Here is a 15,841-nt window from a genome sequence, read left to right on the forward strand (position 1 = left end):
TGGTTGAAACTCTTCAGCTGTGAAGGACAAACCAACCCATCAAGTGCATGTAAGAAAAGAAACTTTCTTTTGCAGGGAAAAAAGGTCTCTCACATAGTCGAAGAGAACTACTTGACTGCTTTCAAGTATATAGTGAAATTATTCCCATTCTTTCTCTCCCATCCTTCTCCTTCACTCTCTTTGCTGATAGGTAATCCAGAAACCTGTAAATTCTTAAGCAGATTTTCAGAAGTGGTTTGAGCACTGCTTCCACTGCTAGCCTTACCTCTGTCAGACAGCTCTGAGATACCAGTTACTGACAAAACAAATCTGGTGGAACTCCCTTACTGTAAAATTCTTAGCAGTGTTGTAGCCTTCTCTGGATTGTAAGGAGCTCTCCCTTTAAGTAGTTGTGTGATTTGGCACACTGAAGTTGTTTTTAGGAGTAGTTGGTGAAGGAAGCAGTGAATTTCCTTTATATGATGTTTCTTGTATCTTATTTTTCCCCTCAAAGTCTTCACTTTATGTTCTTGTGTAGAATCAAATGTTAACGAACATAGTTAAAACTGCCACCTGTCAACCTTGATTGCTGGTGTTGTTTAGGGTTGGGTTTTTTCAATTGTGAGTAAGCAGGAATCTGTGTATGAACTTTTTGCCCAGTGCTTAAAGCGGGACATCTTTATGGAATTTTTCCTTGTGAATCAGACACTTGGGGATCCATGCTCTCTTCCAGCTTAAGCCTTGAACATGTAGTTGTTCCTCACCTATTCTAGTAAGATCCTCTGAAAAGTTCTGTGATTGAATGGTGCAAACTGAGTCAACAAGTGCAGGATTTAGGAGTTAGCTTGCCTGAATGCAGGATGGCATGCTCATTTTGATTTTTATTAATGTTCTGTGCTCTTAATTAAGGGCAAGCTAATAGATTTCTGTTTTGCCAAAGGCAATTGAAGGCTAAAACCAGGAAAAAGCACCGTAAAGTGGCCAATGTATGGTCTGGCAGAAGAAATGAACAAGCAACTGCTTGCTTTGCTGTTGGACAGGATTTCAGAAAATAAATTAGCCAGGAAATAGTGTTATTTACTCTGATTAATAATATTTTAATAGGCAGTATAACATTGTAAATAGAGTAATGGTTTGAAAAAAATTAGTCTTTTTGTCATTTATTTGTACACAGTTTTGTTTTGTGATCAATGAAATAATATTGCTCTGTACAGATGGATGTTATTGATCATGGAAAGAAGACTCCTTGATAAATATCATTTCCTGCAAACGGTCCTTTTGTAAGGAACTGCAAATTGTTCATGAGAAATGTTGCTGCCTTTAGCATGTGTTAAAAAGCTTTGTCTTCAGTCATTCATGTATTATTAAGATAGTGATATCATAAACGTAGTATTTTGAACAAATCAGAAAATAATGCTATTCATTGCATTGGAGCCTGTATTTTCATTAGGGGAATAAAATATGCTTTCTCACAGTTTCTTCAACAAAATCCCTTTTTTAGTGTGTGAGTTTAGGGGAGAAGTTGCAAAGTAAAGGACTAATACACATTAAAAAAAATTGATGCTTACTCATACATGATTTAAGTCATAGTAATGTCAAGGAATTATAAAATATTTTGTATGCATAGTATACAGAAATAAATAACTATATAACTATATAGTTATAACTATATGAGGCAGTTAAAAACATGCTGTTAACCACATTCAAAAATGGGAAGGTAAGACTGAAAGATGGAAATGACTTAATTTTAATTTCACGCGTGGTGTAGATAAACCAGATCTGATCTTTGTACTTCTTGTTTCTGAGCCTTGAGGTCATTTTTACAGTGTGTTTATCTTGAAGTGAAAGCTTCTAAAATTCAAACTGAAAATAAGATGCAAATTATTAACTGGTTTGGGTGAAGATAAATCAGATTACCAGAAATGCATGAAATGTTTCATCAGTTCAGTTCTTTAAATGAAGATAGGTAAGGTTAAAAAGTTCATATGAAACACTTGACAATGATTGTGGTTACATAAAAATCAGTTTTTTGTGAAAAAGTACAAATGGTTGATATTTGTTGACATTCTTGAAACTAAAGCTTTCGTTTCATTCTGTATATCGTTTTTAAACCAAAAAGGTTTTCAATATTTCTTCCTGTTTGCTGCTGAATGATATCTGTGCTTTTCATCTCATATACTCTTTCTTCCTTACTATTTTTTTTCTATTCTTTAGCTCTTAAAAGTTTATTTGGCTATGGGAAAACAGCTACAGATTTTTGTTGTTGTTGTTGTTTTAAGCTTTGCATCTCCCTAACTCTTCTGGAGATGGGAAGCCTTGAAAAATGAAAAAAAAAAAAAAATCAGATCTGAAAGTGTAAAAAAGATATGAAATAGTACATCACATCTTATAGCCACTTGTGAACTAATGGCATCTTTTTCCCAAATGGTGCATCCTACTACTTTCAGAAAACGAGTGGGGAAAAAAAAAACCCACAGGAATTTGCTGACCTTTCAGTACAGGAGACATGAATGAAGGGCACATTGTTCTGTGGTTTCAAAATCTGAACGAAATACCTGCTGTGTTGAGGTCTGACTTCAGTCCCAAGATTTCACCCTATGAATTAGTAACAGGAGCAACAGTAATTTAAACCAAACTTTTTTTTTATTACTCTCTACCTGAATATATTGAGCTATTCATGTCTCAAGTATGACAGCAGACCAAAAATAAGCTGGCTTAAAATCAGCTATTAACTAATTTATTAATATGAATTAATATAAACTTTCAAATAACTTAAATTTATTGAATTAATTGATGGAACTTGTGATACTAGAATACTTTAGAGCAAATGTATAATATAAGGAAAGACAAATTACCTTTTGAAATTGTAGTCTAAGAGCAAGTTCTGCACTGCCAGTTCTGTATAATACGTTCAAATCTCTGTTGAAAGTGAAAGCACTCCTTGTAAGCATGGAACAAAGTCTATGTTCTACTCCTGTGTACTACTTAGTAAATTCATAGCTTGTAAAATTATTTTTGGCACTGCTCATTGGAGATAGATTGTGTAAGGCTTTCAAATATTACTGCTTGTTTTCTATTGTATTCATTTAATTACATACATATCGATCTGGAAAATGGTACTACTCGTGACTACAAAGTTACTGTTTGAGAAGTCTCTCTCAGATCGATGATGCTTTAATGCTACAACTTTTTAAGAGAAGAGTGATAAACACTTCTTGGTGTTAATGATTCAGAACAGTTGCTGTCTTACTAGCCAGATCTGTCATTTCCTCTTTGTTTATGCTTAGTTTGTTTTCTGTATAATACAAATTTGTTACAGGAGGGACACCTCTGTACTAACAGATAAGAACATTAGTTTGATTTTTGTGACAGTATTGTTCTGACTTGTGACAAATCATGCCTCTGTATGAGTTTGTCTCTACCTATGTGTTAGATGCATTGCTGAATTTTTTTTTTAGGTGACATAGATGGTACTTTTTGTGAAGACAGGAACTAATTATGAAAAGCAATCAAATACCACTAGATCTTAGCACCGTCTTACTGCATTACAAATAGGAAGGCTCCTCATGTCTCTAGACTTTCCAAAGATGCAAATTCTGCTGAAGGTTGAGTCAGACTTTTTCCAGACCAAGGGTAGGAATTGAATTCCGAAAATGACATTTCTCTTAGCAAACACTCTAATTACAATTCTCTATCTTTTGCATTAAGGAAGCCATAGATTTATTAAGTGCAATGCTAGTACATGCTTCAGTAATTACTTTTGAAGAGAAAAAGACAGGGATGATTAAAAAGGTCTACATCCTAATAAAAAAGCCTTATTCTGTGGCACAAAGAAAGTGGTTAAAACAAATCCAATATTCTCTTAATCTGCAAGCATTCAACAGTAGCTGGATATAGAAGAAAAAGAGCAACTTGGGTTTCAAAGAAGATACATCTAAATTTGGCAAAAGCGGGCTCTTAAGCAGATACAATCCTGCTCACATTCCACTACTACCTGCTTCATTCTCTATTTATATCAATCTGATCATATTGCCTCAGTCGTCTTTAACCTGAACCATGACCAGCTGAGCCTTACAATTTTTCACCTCCTTCTAACTGGAAGTTATGGCATTTTCTGGCACTGCTAGGGTCAAATCCATTACAGGGAAGACTGGTGTAAATGGCATTTACCTCCATGTTGTCGTCTTTTCCTTATTTGCATCGAGCAAGAAGGATGGTGGAATGTTTTTTGGGTACCTGGAAGGGTGAAAAAGGAGGTTGTACAAAACTATTATCTTGCAGGAACAGTGAGGAGTTCCCTTGCCAGAAGTCTGTACCCTTGTTTAAATAAGGAACTGATAACCCCTAGCAAAGCTGAACCCAGTTCTTGGGTAACTGTCATCAACTGAGAAGTGAGCAGTAGAGTGTTTCACACTTATTTCAGTTAACACCATTAGCTTAAATTTCAGTTTAGAACAACTGGTTTTCATACTCTCCACCTGTAGCATTGGGTCCTGGGTATTTCAGTTCGAAACCGCCTGATTTCATAAAGGGATGAACTCAAGAATTATGAGGTTAAAACACCTTTGACTGATTAGAAAGCCTTTTCTCTCAGGAGTAGTCTGCAGAGTTTAATGGGCACTATCTGTTGTGGAAGTAAGCTTCTACAAAGTCGTAACATCATCTTTTGAAATACCTTTAATGTAGTTTGTCAGATTTACCACAATCTCTACTATTCGTTTTGTTTATTTCATCATTATTGAAATAAGTGTTCTGGGTAACCTGTAAGTTGTTGTGACTTAGGAAACTGTGATAATAGGAAAAGGGCCTAGAAATACTTCTAGCAACTTTTGGGAATGAAAACTTACTGTAGATATATTTAACTACATTGATATAGCCAATAATGTTGTTATTGGAAATAACCTTTTTTTTTAGACTCTAGAAATTATCAGATCCCAAAATTCTCAAGGATTAAACCACTAAAACAAGTTTTACTTCAGATCTAATTTGGTATGACAAGCATACATTTCCTATTGGCTATGTTTATTCCCAGCACAGACTCCTGGATCAAGATTATTTAGCCAACTATATGAATTGAACCATGAAGTAATGCAAGTAGCTCCGTGATAAGAGGTAGCGGTGATAAATTTCTGAGATATAACCAAAAAATGATGGTGGTTTAAAAAGAATTGCTATGAAGTGATTGTTCTTGAAATTTAATAAAACTAAGTAGCAAGAAGTTCTTTAAAACTATTGGGAATAAGACACCTGCCTAAAAATTAATCTGCTTGGATTATCAATGTATAGAAAGAGCAGTCAATGAATACTGGAAGTTTCAGAAAGACTAAATGATTTATTTTGTATCATTTCTTACCACAGGTGATGATGGATAGGTATCTCAAGCAAAAGGATACTAAATACATAAATGATCACGGGAGATGTGGTGTATGAGAAATGGAGGTACATATTTGAACAGAGGGCCGTTAAGAATTTGCACAGTTTTATCTGAAATGCAGAAAATTCTCTGTCAAGCATTTTTAAGGGAAGTTGTGAATATTTTTGTAACTTACATGCTGCAGCTCAATCAAATTACAGTTTTATTTTAGTGATTGAATTGAGCTCCTATTTACACAACTACACAGGGCTGTAAACAGGGTAACTACAGAGTCCCTCTTACCAAAACTTTCTCTGTCATCCAGATGCAGAACCAGATACAGAACCAACCCCTCCACCTGCCATCTCCCCGCTCCCTGCCCCCCCCCCCCCCCCCCCAAAAAAAAAAAAACCCACAACCAAACCTAATCTACTGATGTCCTAAAAATTGTTTTGGAAGTATTATCACAAAACTCAAAAAAAGAGATCCTGAAATAAGCTAATGAAGTGAGAATCAAGACCTGATCAGATCACACTCCTAGACTTAGAAACGATTTAGGAATAAAATCATTGAACTACCAGCAAAAGTATGTAACCTTCATTAAAGACAGTTTTTCTTCCAGAGGGAGGACAGACTGGAGTTTTACAGAGGTTTAATTTGTCTCTGGGGGCAGAGGTGGGAGTAATACTTCAGAGTCCAGGAAGTTGGATAACAATAAAATTAATGAATTAAATAAGATACCTAGAAGAAAATGGAAGATACTACATTCTCTCTAAAAGAAAGCCATATTGTTGCAGTGTACTGGCATCTCTTAAACATAAGAACAAAGTAATGTGGTAAAGCAGGTCTGCACAAAAGCTGTTGAGAAAATTGTTACATGGCCAACTATTAAAAGAAGGGACTAAATTTTCATTTTGGGAGACCAAAGCTGATTAATAAGTACATAACATGGTTTATATAGGGAAATGGAATATCATGCAAGTGACTTTAATTATGCAATTGTATAATAAGGACATTTCAGAGGGACCTAGCAGTGCTGCTAAGTAGCATTATATTTATTAAATTGAGAACTGTAACAGGAGATTATATATATATATTTGATGGAAAAAATACCTTTTTTCCAAATAGTTTAGCAGATAATTGTTTTGAGGATTAGGTGGTGGTAGTGGATTTTCAATTTGTTGATTCAAACCATTTTTGCCCCTTTTTGATTTTTATCTTACATTCTTCAAGTCAGTTTAATTAGCCATTCAAAGTGACTTTTTTTTTCATTGATGAAGAGGAGGCAGCTGCATCTCAAGAAAAGAGTATCTTCTGAGGTTAACAAAAGATTGCTGTTACTCCTGTGTTCTCACAGGCTGCCTTTTAGACAGCTAGTTTTTTCCTTATGGTGGGGAAGACTGAAAAATAAAAAAAAACCACCCCACACAGGTGAGGTCAGGTATATTTCCACGGATCCCCGTAACATGTTATGGGGATAATTTCCTCCAGTTAGAGGTGGATTTATCAAGAGTCCCCTTTTTCTTTCTGAAGTTATGAACCAAAAGAAATGGAGAATCTTGACAACTAGAGCATATGTGTTTCCCACTGAATTCATACTGTACTAAGTGGCTGTGTGTACGACAGTGTATTTCTAGGGAGCTCCTTTGGTTCCAAGGATATTGCTCACATGACTTTTGCTTGAAGTGAGCTCAACCAGAGTCCTTGAAGTATTCCCTTCAGACTTTTTTGTTAACCAAGAAAGGCATTGAATCCCATGCCATCCTAACTGCAACTGTAAATCAGCCTCTCTGATCTTGTGACCTGTGTCAGTTTTGGATTCTGAAACTGTAGGTGAGTGGAAACAACAACAGTTGCTGGGCCAGTCAAGTTCCTAAGTGACCTTTCTACTCTTAACTCCAAGTCTTGTAACAAGAATTTCCTGTCTTAAGGTTTTACTTATAGTTTAGAGCCAGCTGAAGATTCTCAGTTCTTGTGAAGCAAACATCAGTGGGGAATACAGTGGAAATCATTAAAATTCTTTCTTTAGAGCCTTTGAAGACAAGTTACTTCTAATCTGCAGTGAGGTGGTTATTCTAAAACTATGGCCTAACAAACCAAAAATCTTAACTGATTTTTGCAGTTCAAAGTAGAGAATCACATACACTAACGTATTCAGGTTCAGAGGAAAGGTATAAGTTTGTTTTCATATCTTGCTTTATTATTTGGTGAGTTGGGTAAGTGACCAGTGATGGAGTAGCTTTTTGCTCTGAATTATGAGAAGATCGAGTTTATGGATTGGCAGCACTTTGATTTGTAATTTGCCAAGCAGCTGTTGAACTGTCTTTTCAACCAGTCACCACTGAATTTGCTTCCCGAAGATGTAATCCTTTCCACTAATATACAGAAGAAAATATATGCCACTCAATTCCTGGTGCCACTTGTGAGTATTTCAGTAAAAGATTGGAATTTTAAGGCCTGATTAACAAAGGAATCATAAGAGATTCAAACTGTCTTGAATTCTTTATCTGAGTTACAAAGGGTTTAATCTTAATGATAATGATCCAGAAAACCTGGATGAGTTAGTTTGCCTTCTGTTCTCAAAATTTGTTATTAATGTGATTCCCCCCCCCTCCCAGAGACACCAGTCTTCTGGGGTTAGCATCAAGATAGCGAAGGTTTGTAGTTGATGCAGAAATTTGACTTACTGGTGCTGTATGCAGAATACAGCTTATTCTCCCTTATATCATATGATGTCTCACTATTGAATATGTTTTTTGACAATTTATAACTAAATCCATGGCTTAGAGTTTAATTTATGATGTGTACATTTGGAGTTGCTTATACTTCTGCCAAACAGATACTTTTTTTTTTGTGGTGGGAGAGTACACTTGTGTTCTGAAGATTTTTAAACACTCTGTGTGTCCTGTCTGTCTGCTCCGCTTGTAGCTGCCTACAGAAGAATGTTGCAAACAGGAAAGATACCAGCCCAGGCCCATTATAAGCACTTGCAAACCATTTTGTCTAATAGCAGTGAAGGATGTTCTCACTCTCAAATTTGTTTGATATCTAATTTTCAACCCTTTTTTTTTTTCTGGTTTCCATGGTAGTCTGTAACAGTAGGATTATACTTCAGTTATGTGCTGTGTGGAAAAATCACTTTATTTAGCTCTCTGATAGTTCACTGGCTACTTCCTTGGGATTTTTTTTTTGAGATGTAACAAATCGTTCCATATACATCTTCTCTGTCCCACATGGAATTTTGTAGAGACTTCTCATAACCCTCTTTTTGCCACTCTTTTTCATTTCATTTCAGTTACTTCTTTGTATTAAAAATGCACCAATTAAGATCAAAGAGTGAAACTGCATTCATATGATATTTATGACCTAATCTTAGGTCCCATGGTTCTTACCCGCTAACTCAGCTGTGACGGTCAACTTCTACCCTAAGTTTCTGAGATATCTGCATTCAAATGAGGCCTTGATGTGAACAGTCTGCTGATAAGGGGCAGTGGCTGGGTTCACCAGTTCGCAAGGTGTTATTGGAGTGGAGTCATAACTGTTGGGTATAAGCTGTTTGGCCTTGAGAAAGACAGGGTGGCCTATAACAATTGTCAGTTAGTTTAACTTGGTATATTACTTTATTGCTTTGGTTGTCTGATACTTTGGCCAGTGATTACTTTGTAGTGCTACTTTGCATATTATGTATATAATGCCATAATTATTTCTTTTACCTCCTTAATTGGGATATAAAATTAAAGTTGGATTTAGTTTTGACAGGGCTTTTGTGCATGAATAGTAGCTTAGTAAACTTAACTCCGTGATTACAGAGGTGTTTAATACATTTTAGGGAGAAAAAATAATCAGAGGTTGGGGAAGGAAGGAAGAATTTTAACATTCAAAGTGAGTAAATTAATTGATCTCAACTGTGTACTACAGTAATATTAGTATAGTACAGTATAATGTAATGCATATTAGTATGGTACACTGTGTTGATTGTAAAGTGTATTCACTGTAGCATACAGTATTAATAGTTGAGCTCACTTGCATTGGCTTTGCTCTGATTATGGTAGGTTATAAAATCAAGAGCGATACTATGGACCAGGTTTAATACCCGAGCTGTGAAGATGTGAGACAAGTTAGAGAGAAACTGCAGGGCTTAGATTTAGATTTAACATGCACAGATGAATGCACAGATGGATATCCCCTAGCTTTCTTTCAGGGAAATACACACAGAATTGATCTGAGTGGCTGGTGTTTCCTAGTGCTCTGAAGGAAGACTAGGCAACAAGCTGCTCTTGGGAAAGGTGAGCATCTGCACTCCTCGCCCTTGGTAGTGTTCCTTTCTGCCTGCCTGTGTTGAGCAAAGCTTGCAGTTCATTCTGTTTAGAAACAGTGAGAGACATTGCACTATTTTGAAAAATGCATTTAACCCTTAGGTATTTTGAGACTTTGATCTCATGGAAACAATGTAAGGTGGCAGGCATTTTGAAAATGGGCAATCCTCTATGCATTTCTTTAGTTCTTATCAGTGTGTAATAACAGAAAAAAAGTACTAAGTATCCTAGAAAAAAATTAATTACATGCATGAGATCTCATTAATAGGGACAATTCAGGGAGAACGGGAAACTGAAACGTGTAACAGTGGAATGAAGGATGAAGAGGTAAACTAGTGCCTTTAAATGCAGGAAAGTATAAGGCAAAAGGAAGAAATTATGGATTCCAAAAATTACAAGAAGGGAATATGTTTTGTGAGGGCACATCTACACAGATGAGCTTAGGAAGCAGGAGAAGAGAGAGGCAGACAGGTGTACATCCCAGTGGTTTAGCTTTGCTTCAACAGTCAAAATAGCAGTATACTCATTTCATCTGATAAGTAAGTTGTGGGGCTGCTGTAAGCACAGAATGATAGAGCCAGAATATATTGCTGAACAAGGCCATAAATTAAAAATGTAACTCAGTTTTTTAATATTCTCATCAAGTACTTGATCCATAGTATAACACCCTTTGGTGTTTTTATTGTGGACTTCAAGGAAAATTTCATGTGGGAAGGACAACAAAGCAATTACTAGACAAGAGTCTATGTTGACATGGAGTTACAGCTGAGAATGTAGTTATGCCAAAAAAAATGGGTACTGTACAGAAAATTCAACATTATGGTTAAACTTAAAAATGTGAGCATATTACAGTAAAGACATCCTGATATCAAGATTTCCCGACATCTTAAACTGATAGTGGGGGAGAGGGAGCACTGAGAAACCTTAAAAGGAAGGATTGCCTAAAGTGCTGAAAGCAGGGGGAAAAAAATAAGAAGAAAAAAAAAATTGAGTGGTTTGTTACAAAATATTGAGAAAACTAAATGCTCTTTACAAAATAAAACATTAGCTGTAGGTTATGTTAAAATATTTTACTTTACCCAAGTACTGCTTTGTGTTTTAAGGATTTTTTCACCAAGCTGTAAGACACAACCAGAGGAGTAAGGTGGCTGCTTTATTCTGTCGCTGCGTAAGTGGTGTTTTGCATTTGGATATCTACAAAGAATAGTATTAATGGCATGATAAAACTTGATGTATTTATAGGGCCATTTTTAATTTGAGCAAAACACACCATTTCAACTAATTCTGATAGTAAAATTTGTAAGGTAGAGGATCCAAAACAATCTGAGAGGAGATTGTAAATAAGGATTTAAGCCATTTTCCAGATTAAACCTGCCTTACTTGCAATGCTTCTCTGTGTCTTTCTTCTTTCCTTTTTCCTTGGTGGCACTTGATTAATTTTTCCCCTTGAGTCCACTATCTTTGTGTTAATTAATGCACTCGAACTCTTCATTCCCTCTTCTATTTCATCTGCTATTTATTACTATTAGTCTTCAGCAGTCTTTTCAGTACTTGGTGCTTTATCACTTATGTAAAGTTTTGTTTTTCTAGTATTATTAAGTTTACATAGGTGTATCTTTTTTTACATTTTGCTCTCAAATACTCCTTAGTGAATACTAGACACCCACCGTTGAGAAACAAGTTATATGTTGAGCTTTCTCAGTTTTCTGTGCCTTTTTCCACATTCCCACTTATATTTGTCTTGTCAATGCTTCTTGTGATCTGTGTGTGTTCCAGCAGTTTATCTTTTCTCAGTTCTGAGGTGACAGTTCCCTCTTGCATTATAACTTTACAAGCGTATCCAGACTTTTACTGATTTTTGGCTCTAGTATGTGCTCTCTTGTTCTCTTACCCATGCCAAAACATGTTGAGCAACTATTCATTGTGTTGTTTTAACTTCACTTTTAATATGATGCTTCCTCTTATTTTTCTGTAGTAGCCAAGTTCCAATTAAAAAACAAGTTTTCCTCAAGGGCTTTTTTCTATAGAGTTTCATCTAGTTTTTCTTTGTAAATCCCTTGTAAATAAAGATCCTGCCTCTGCTCTGTGAATGGCTAGTCCAGGCACAGTGTCATTGATATAAAAAGCTTTTGAGACAGCAGATACAGTATCTGTGCTACTCCATGTGGGGAGTTTTTTTCAGATAACGTATTACATGTTTAAACCATAGCTGTTACTGATTTCCTACTCCTCTTCAAATTGGTTAATGACCAGTCTCGGAATACCTAGATTTCTTCAAGTTTCCATTCCATGAACTTTAAGTTCTTAATTTTGTATAATAGATATATATTTGCAATAAGGATAAAGCAGGACTCTAGCCTAAGCCCTCTTCCTTACCCTCTCTGGTAAGGAAGGGCTAATTCAAGCTCTCCCTCCCCCCCCGCCTTTTTTTTTTTTCCTTTCAGTTTAGGGTTTTTTACATACCCGAAAGAAGGCGTTACAGTCAGTGTACATGCAGTTACAATTGTTGGTATGCTGCACTTTTGTAAATTCATCCATGAGTCTGCAAGATAGATACCTGGAAAATGGAGAATGTGTCGTTGTGGACCATCTTTGAAATAGTTCAAATTGTCCAGGCTCTTACAGGAACTCAGAAGTGAAAGAAAATAGCAGTCTGCAGCATCCTATCAATTCCTTTTGTAAGACCACCCTCTTTCTTCCTGCACTTCCCTACCTAGTTCATTGGCTGTAGCAAGAGCTGTACACATCCAAGATACAACAATTTCACCTGCACAACTCCTGTTCACTTCCAAAACAGTTCTATTTTCTATTGCTAATGAAGCTAGACAGAATAGTAGACAGCCTGTAAGTTGGTGACTCATCAAAGTTTACACACACAGAGATTAAATCAAGGTTGCACTGAGCATCTTAAGTTTGGCACTTCTTGATTTTTGCTTTAGTTTCTAAGCACAAAGATTTTGTATTTTTTGCATGTGATTTCTTAAATTCTTTGTATTTCCTTAGACAAAGACCTCCATATATGTGTTCAGATAGTCAAAAAATAAAAAGCTAACAAATAAGAGAAAACAGAATTTTTTTTTCCTAGCAAAGCAGGAAAAATAAGTATGTGAAAAAGGAGAACTTCTCTCATCTTGCATACTTTTTAAATGAGGAGAGAGAAAGATAAAGGCATTGCTTTGAGCCAGCTCAGCTAAATTTGCATTGTCTTTTCACAGATCGTGGTCAGTAACTACTTTAGTCTTTAATATATTCTAAGTGATTTCATGAGAAGCAGAACTAATGAAGAGTGATTCCTAGTGTATCTGTGTTGATCCACTTTACTGAATTATACAAAAGCTGTTGAATGTACTCATGAAGTATCAGCTACTCTTTATGAGAGATGATGTTCTGAATGCCATGTAACTCTAAAAAAGATTTAGAAGCAGCTTGAAACTTTTTGGAAACTGAATAAGCTATATAGACAAACACTGCTGGGGAAGAGGTTGGTGTTCTCCAGTTGAAGCTTCTCTTGAAGAAGCAGCAGCATTGACAATGTGAGTGTCCCTGTCTTTCTCCAGCCTCAGTCAGAGGCTGAGAGAGATTAACAGAGATTGAGGTCATGGTTCATACTGTGCCTGAGTGACCTCTTTGGCTTCTATTCAACTACCTGCTTTTGTAAAATTTATTGGAGCGTTTTATATCCAAGATCAGTCAGATTTGGTTTAAACAAATAGTTCAGAATTTATTAAGTAGCATACTTACAGACAGAAATGCACAGAAGTCTCATTTCCTTCTTTCAGATTAATAAAAAAAGCATAGAAACTTTTCAGATAGATGGTGGCTTTCATTTAATGAGGGAAATCAAATTTTTTAGATATAAGTTGTTTCAAAGACATTTCTATATCTCCAATCTTATTTTATGAAGCACAGCAGCTTTCATCAAACCGGCTGTTAAAGTTCTTCAGCTTTCTGCTGCAGCTCTGTTTACAGTGCTTACAAAGTATCTATTTTACTGTTGTTTAACATGTCTGATTTTTTTCCAACAAATAAATGATATGGGAAGATACCAGTCAGTGTTTGCCTGGTGGCTCTCAGAGTGGTGACTGGGGAATTCTGAAAAGTAAGGATCGGCTATGGGAAACCTGGAGCTATTTTGGTCTGTTTGGTGGTGCTATTGCCAATAAGATTTGGCACTTTATAGATGCTGCAAACGCAGACACTCCTTTTATGCCTTATACTTTCCTTCCACATATTGGAGCAGCAAACAGTTTAAGTAAAATTGTAGAGGACCTGTACCAAGTGTATTTCTTCAGAGCCATATTTGAAAAGATCTCATGCAGTTAACAGTAGCTTCCTTGAGGTAAATAAAGCAAGATCAGTTGTCTCAAGGGACAAGAGGCAGGTAAATGAGAAGCCAGAGTATGGTGGTCCTTCAATAGCTGCAGGGGACTGCTTTTTTGGCCTGCTGAGTTCTGTCAGATCTTTGGCAACACCCGGGTGTGGCACAGCCCGCAGAAAGGCCTGGCCTATTGCTTTGAGGGAAGAACAGTGCTGTAAAGGATTGTGTTTTTCCTTTTTTGTTGTTGCTTTGTTTTCTTTCTTATGAGATTCTTTTTTTTGTGGAGTCTAGACCCTGTCACATCAGTTGAAGATCTCTAGATAATTACTTCTCTTTTTGTAATTTTTTTTAGGATTTCTCTTTCATCTTCCCTTCTTTACTACTTCTGAGAAACACTGAGAAATAGGGCTAGAAATAAGAGTAACAGAGGACTGAGGAAAGGATCAAAACTTCATCAGGGGAAGCAGAAAGACTGAGGGAAAGAGGGTGGACCCTGGCTATATAATCCTCCTGTGATTGTCTTTTGCCTCCTAGCTTCCTGGTAAGTGGAGGTACCATGTTTTACGGAGTTTTGTTTTATATATTGGGAGAAATGTAGACATTGACTAACAAGAAATTTGTTTCTCTGATAAAGAAAATACCCTTTGGCAAAAACGTGTATGAAGGGGCGTTGAAGGTTGATGGTATGTCTGTGAGTCTACTGCTGAGCTGTCTTGTCAGTGTGAACCTGGCGGGACAAGCACATTCATAGAAAGTAGAAGGAATGGTGGACCTTTTGAAGTGAATGGATGGACGCTGAAGTGGATGTCCTTGGTGGATCATTTCTATGAAAGAGAGCTTGAAGTTCTTTGAAGCAGGAAATGTGGATAAGTGTGATGTGGTTAAAAGAGTCTGCCTGGATTTCCAGAAGGCCTTCAGTGGAGTCCTCACTCTCCTGAGTGAGGAGAAGCTGAGAGAACAGAGTTGCTCAATCTCAAGAAGAGAAGGCCAAAGGGAGATCTTACTGCTTTCTTCAAATAACGAAAGACTAGAGAGAAGGTGAAGCCAGACTCTTCATGCAAATCCATAGTAATAGGATGACAGTTAACAGATACAAGTTGAAACATGGGAAATTCCAGTTTGACATAAGGGAAAACATTTTTGTCATGACATGGTCAAGTACTGGAGGCATAAGGCCTCAGGGAGGCTGTGGGATCACCATTCTGGGACATACTCAAAACTCACCTGGGCAGCCTGATCTAATTGGCCCTGCTTTGGGACGGGTTTGGACTAGCTGACAGTCAGGAATCCTGCCAAATGAAATTACTCTACAATTCTAGACTTCTAAGGAAAATAAGTAGCTGTGAGTTTGTCCTTGCGTGGATAAACATTTGATAAAAATCAAAGGAAACAGAACAAGGATAAATAATCCATTTTAAAATAGTAATTATCTGTTTATTACTTTCAAAACTGGTGGATTAAACCTTTTAGCTATCCAGAAGAATGCATAATAAAGAACCTGTAGTACATGAAGCCTCTTCCAGTATGGTGGAACAGAGATTCATTATTTTTCCTTCAAGGAGTACTCAGTATTTCTGAAACTGCTCTGGGGTTTATTGTAATTGCTGTGAAATATTGTAGAAAGCACAAAGAGAGTATAATGGTACATTATAAGTACAAAGTACTGGTACAAAGCAATTGGTCTTAGCTGAAATCACTTTATCAGGCAGATTGCATATTTTCAAGGCCTTTGCTGTTATATCATCCCACACTTGAACTGTGCATTATAACAAAGAGACACCTGGTACCAAGCTTCAGTTCACATAGGTACTCATAACATGTTGATAACTAGCCTAACAGCCTGGGACTAGGGCTGTGCGCAATGAACATAGGCAC

The 15,841-nt window shown here is 36.5% G+C and overlaps 1 protein-coding gene across 2 annotated transcripts in view; it reads left to right on the forward strand.

Annotated features, from left to right (window-relative positions):
* STAG1 (STAG1 cohesin complex component) overlaps nt 1-15,841 on the forward strand; it is a 200,267-nt gene that overhangs the window by 80,527 nt on the left and 103,899 nt on the right. Inside the window, exon 1 of one of the 2 annotated variants that reach the window (XM_076341727.1) lies at nt 14,448-14,507. The exons of the other annotated variant lie outside the window; for it this stretch is intronic. The gene's annotated coding sequence lies outside the window, so the exon portion shown is untranslated. Of the gene's footprint in view, nt 1-14,447; nt 14,508-15,841 lie in introns of those variants that run through there. 2 annotated transcript variants of the gene reach the window in all.

The sequence above is a fragment of the Aptenodytes patagonicus genome, chromosome 6 (genome assembly GCF_965638725.1).
Source record: "Aptenodytes patagonicus chromosome 6, bAptPat1.pri.cur, whole genome shotgun sequence".
NCBI classification, from domain to species: Eukaryota; Metazoa; Chordata; class Aves; order Sphenisciformes; family Spheniscidae; genus Aptenodytes; species Aptenodytes patagonicus.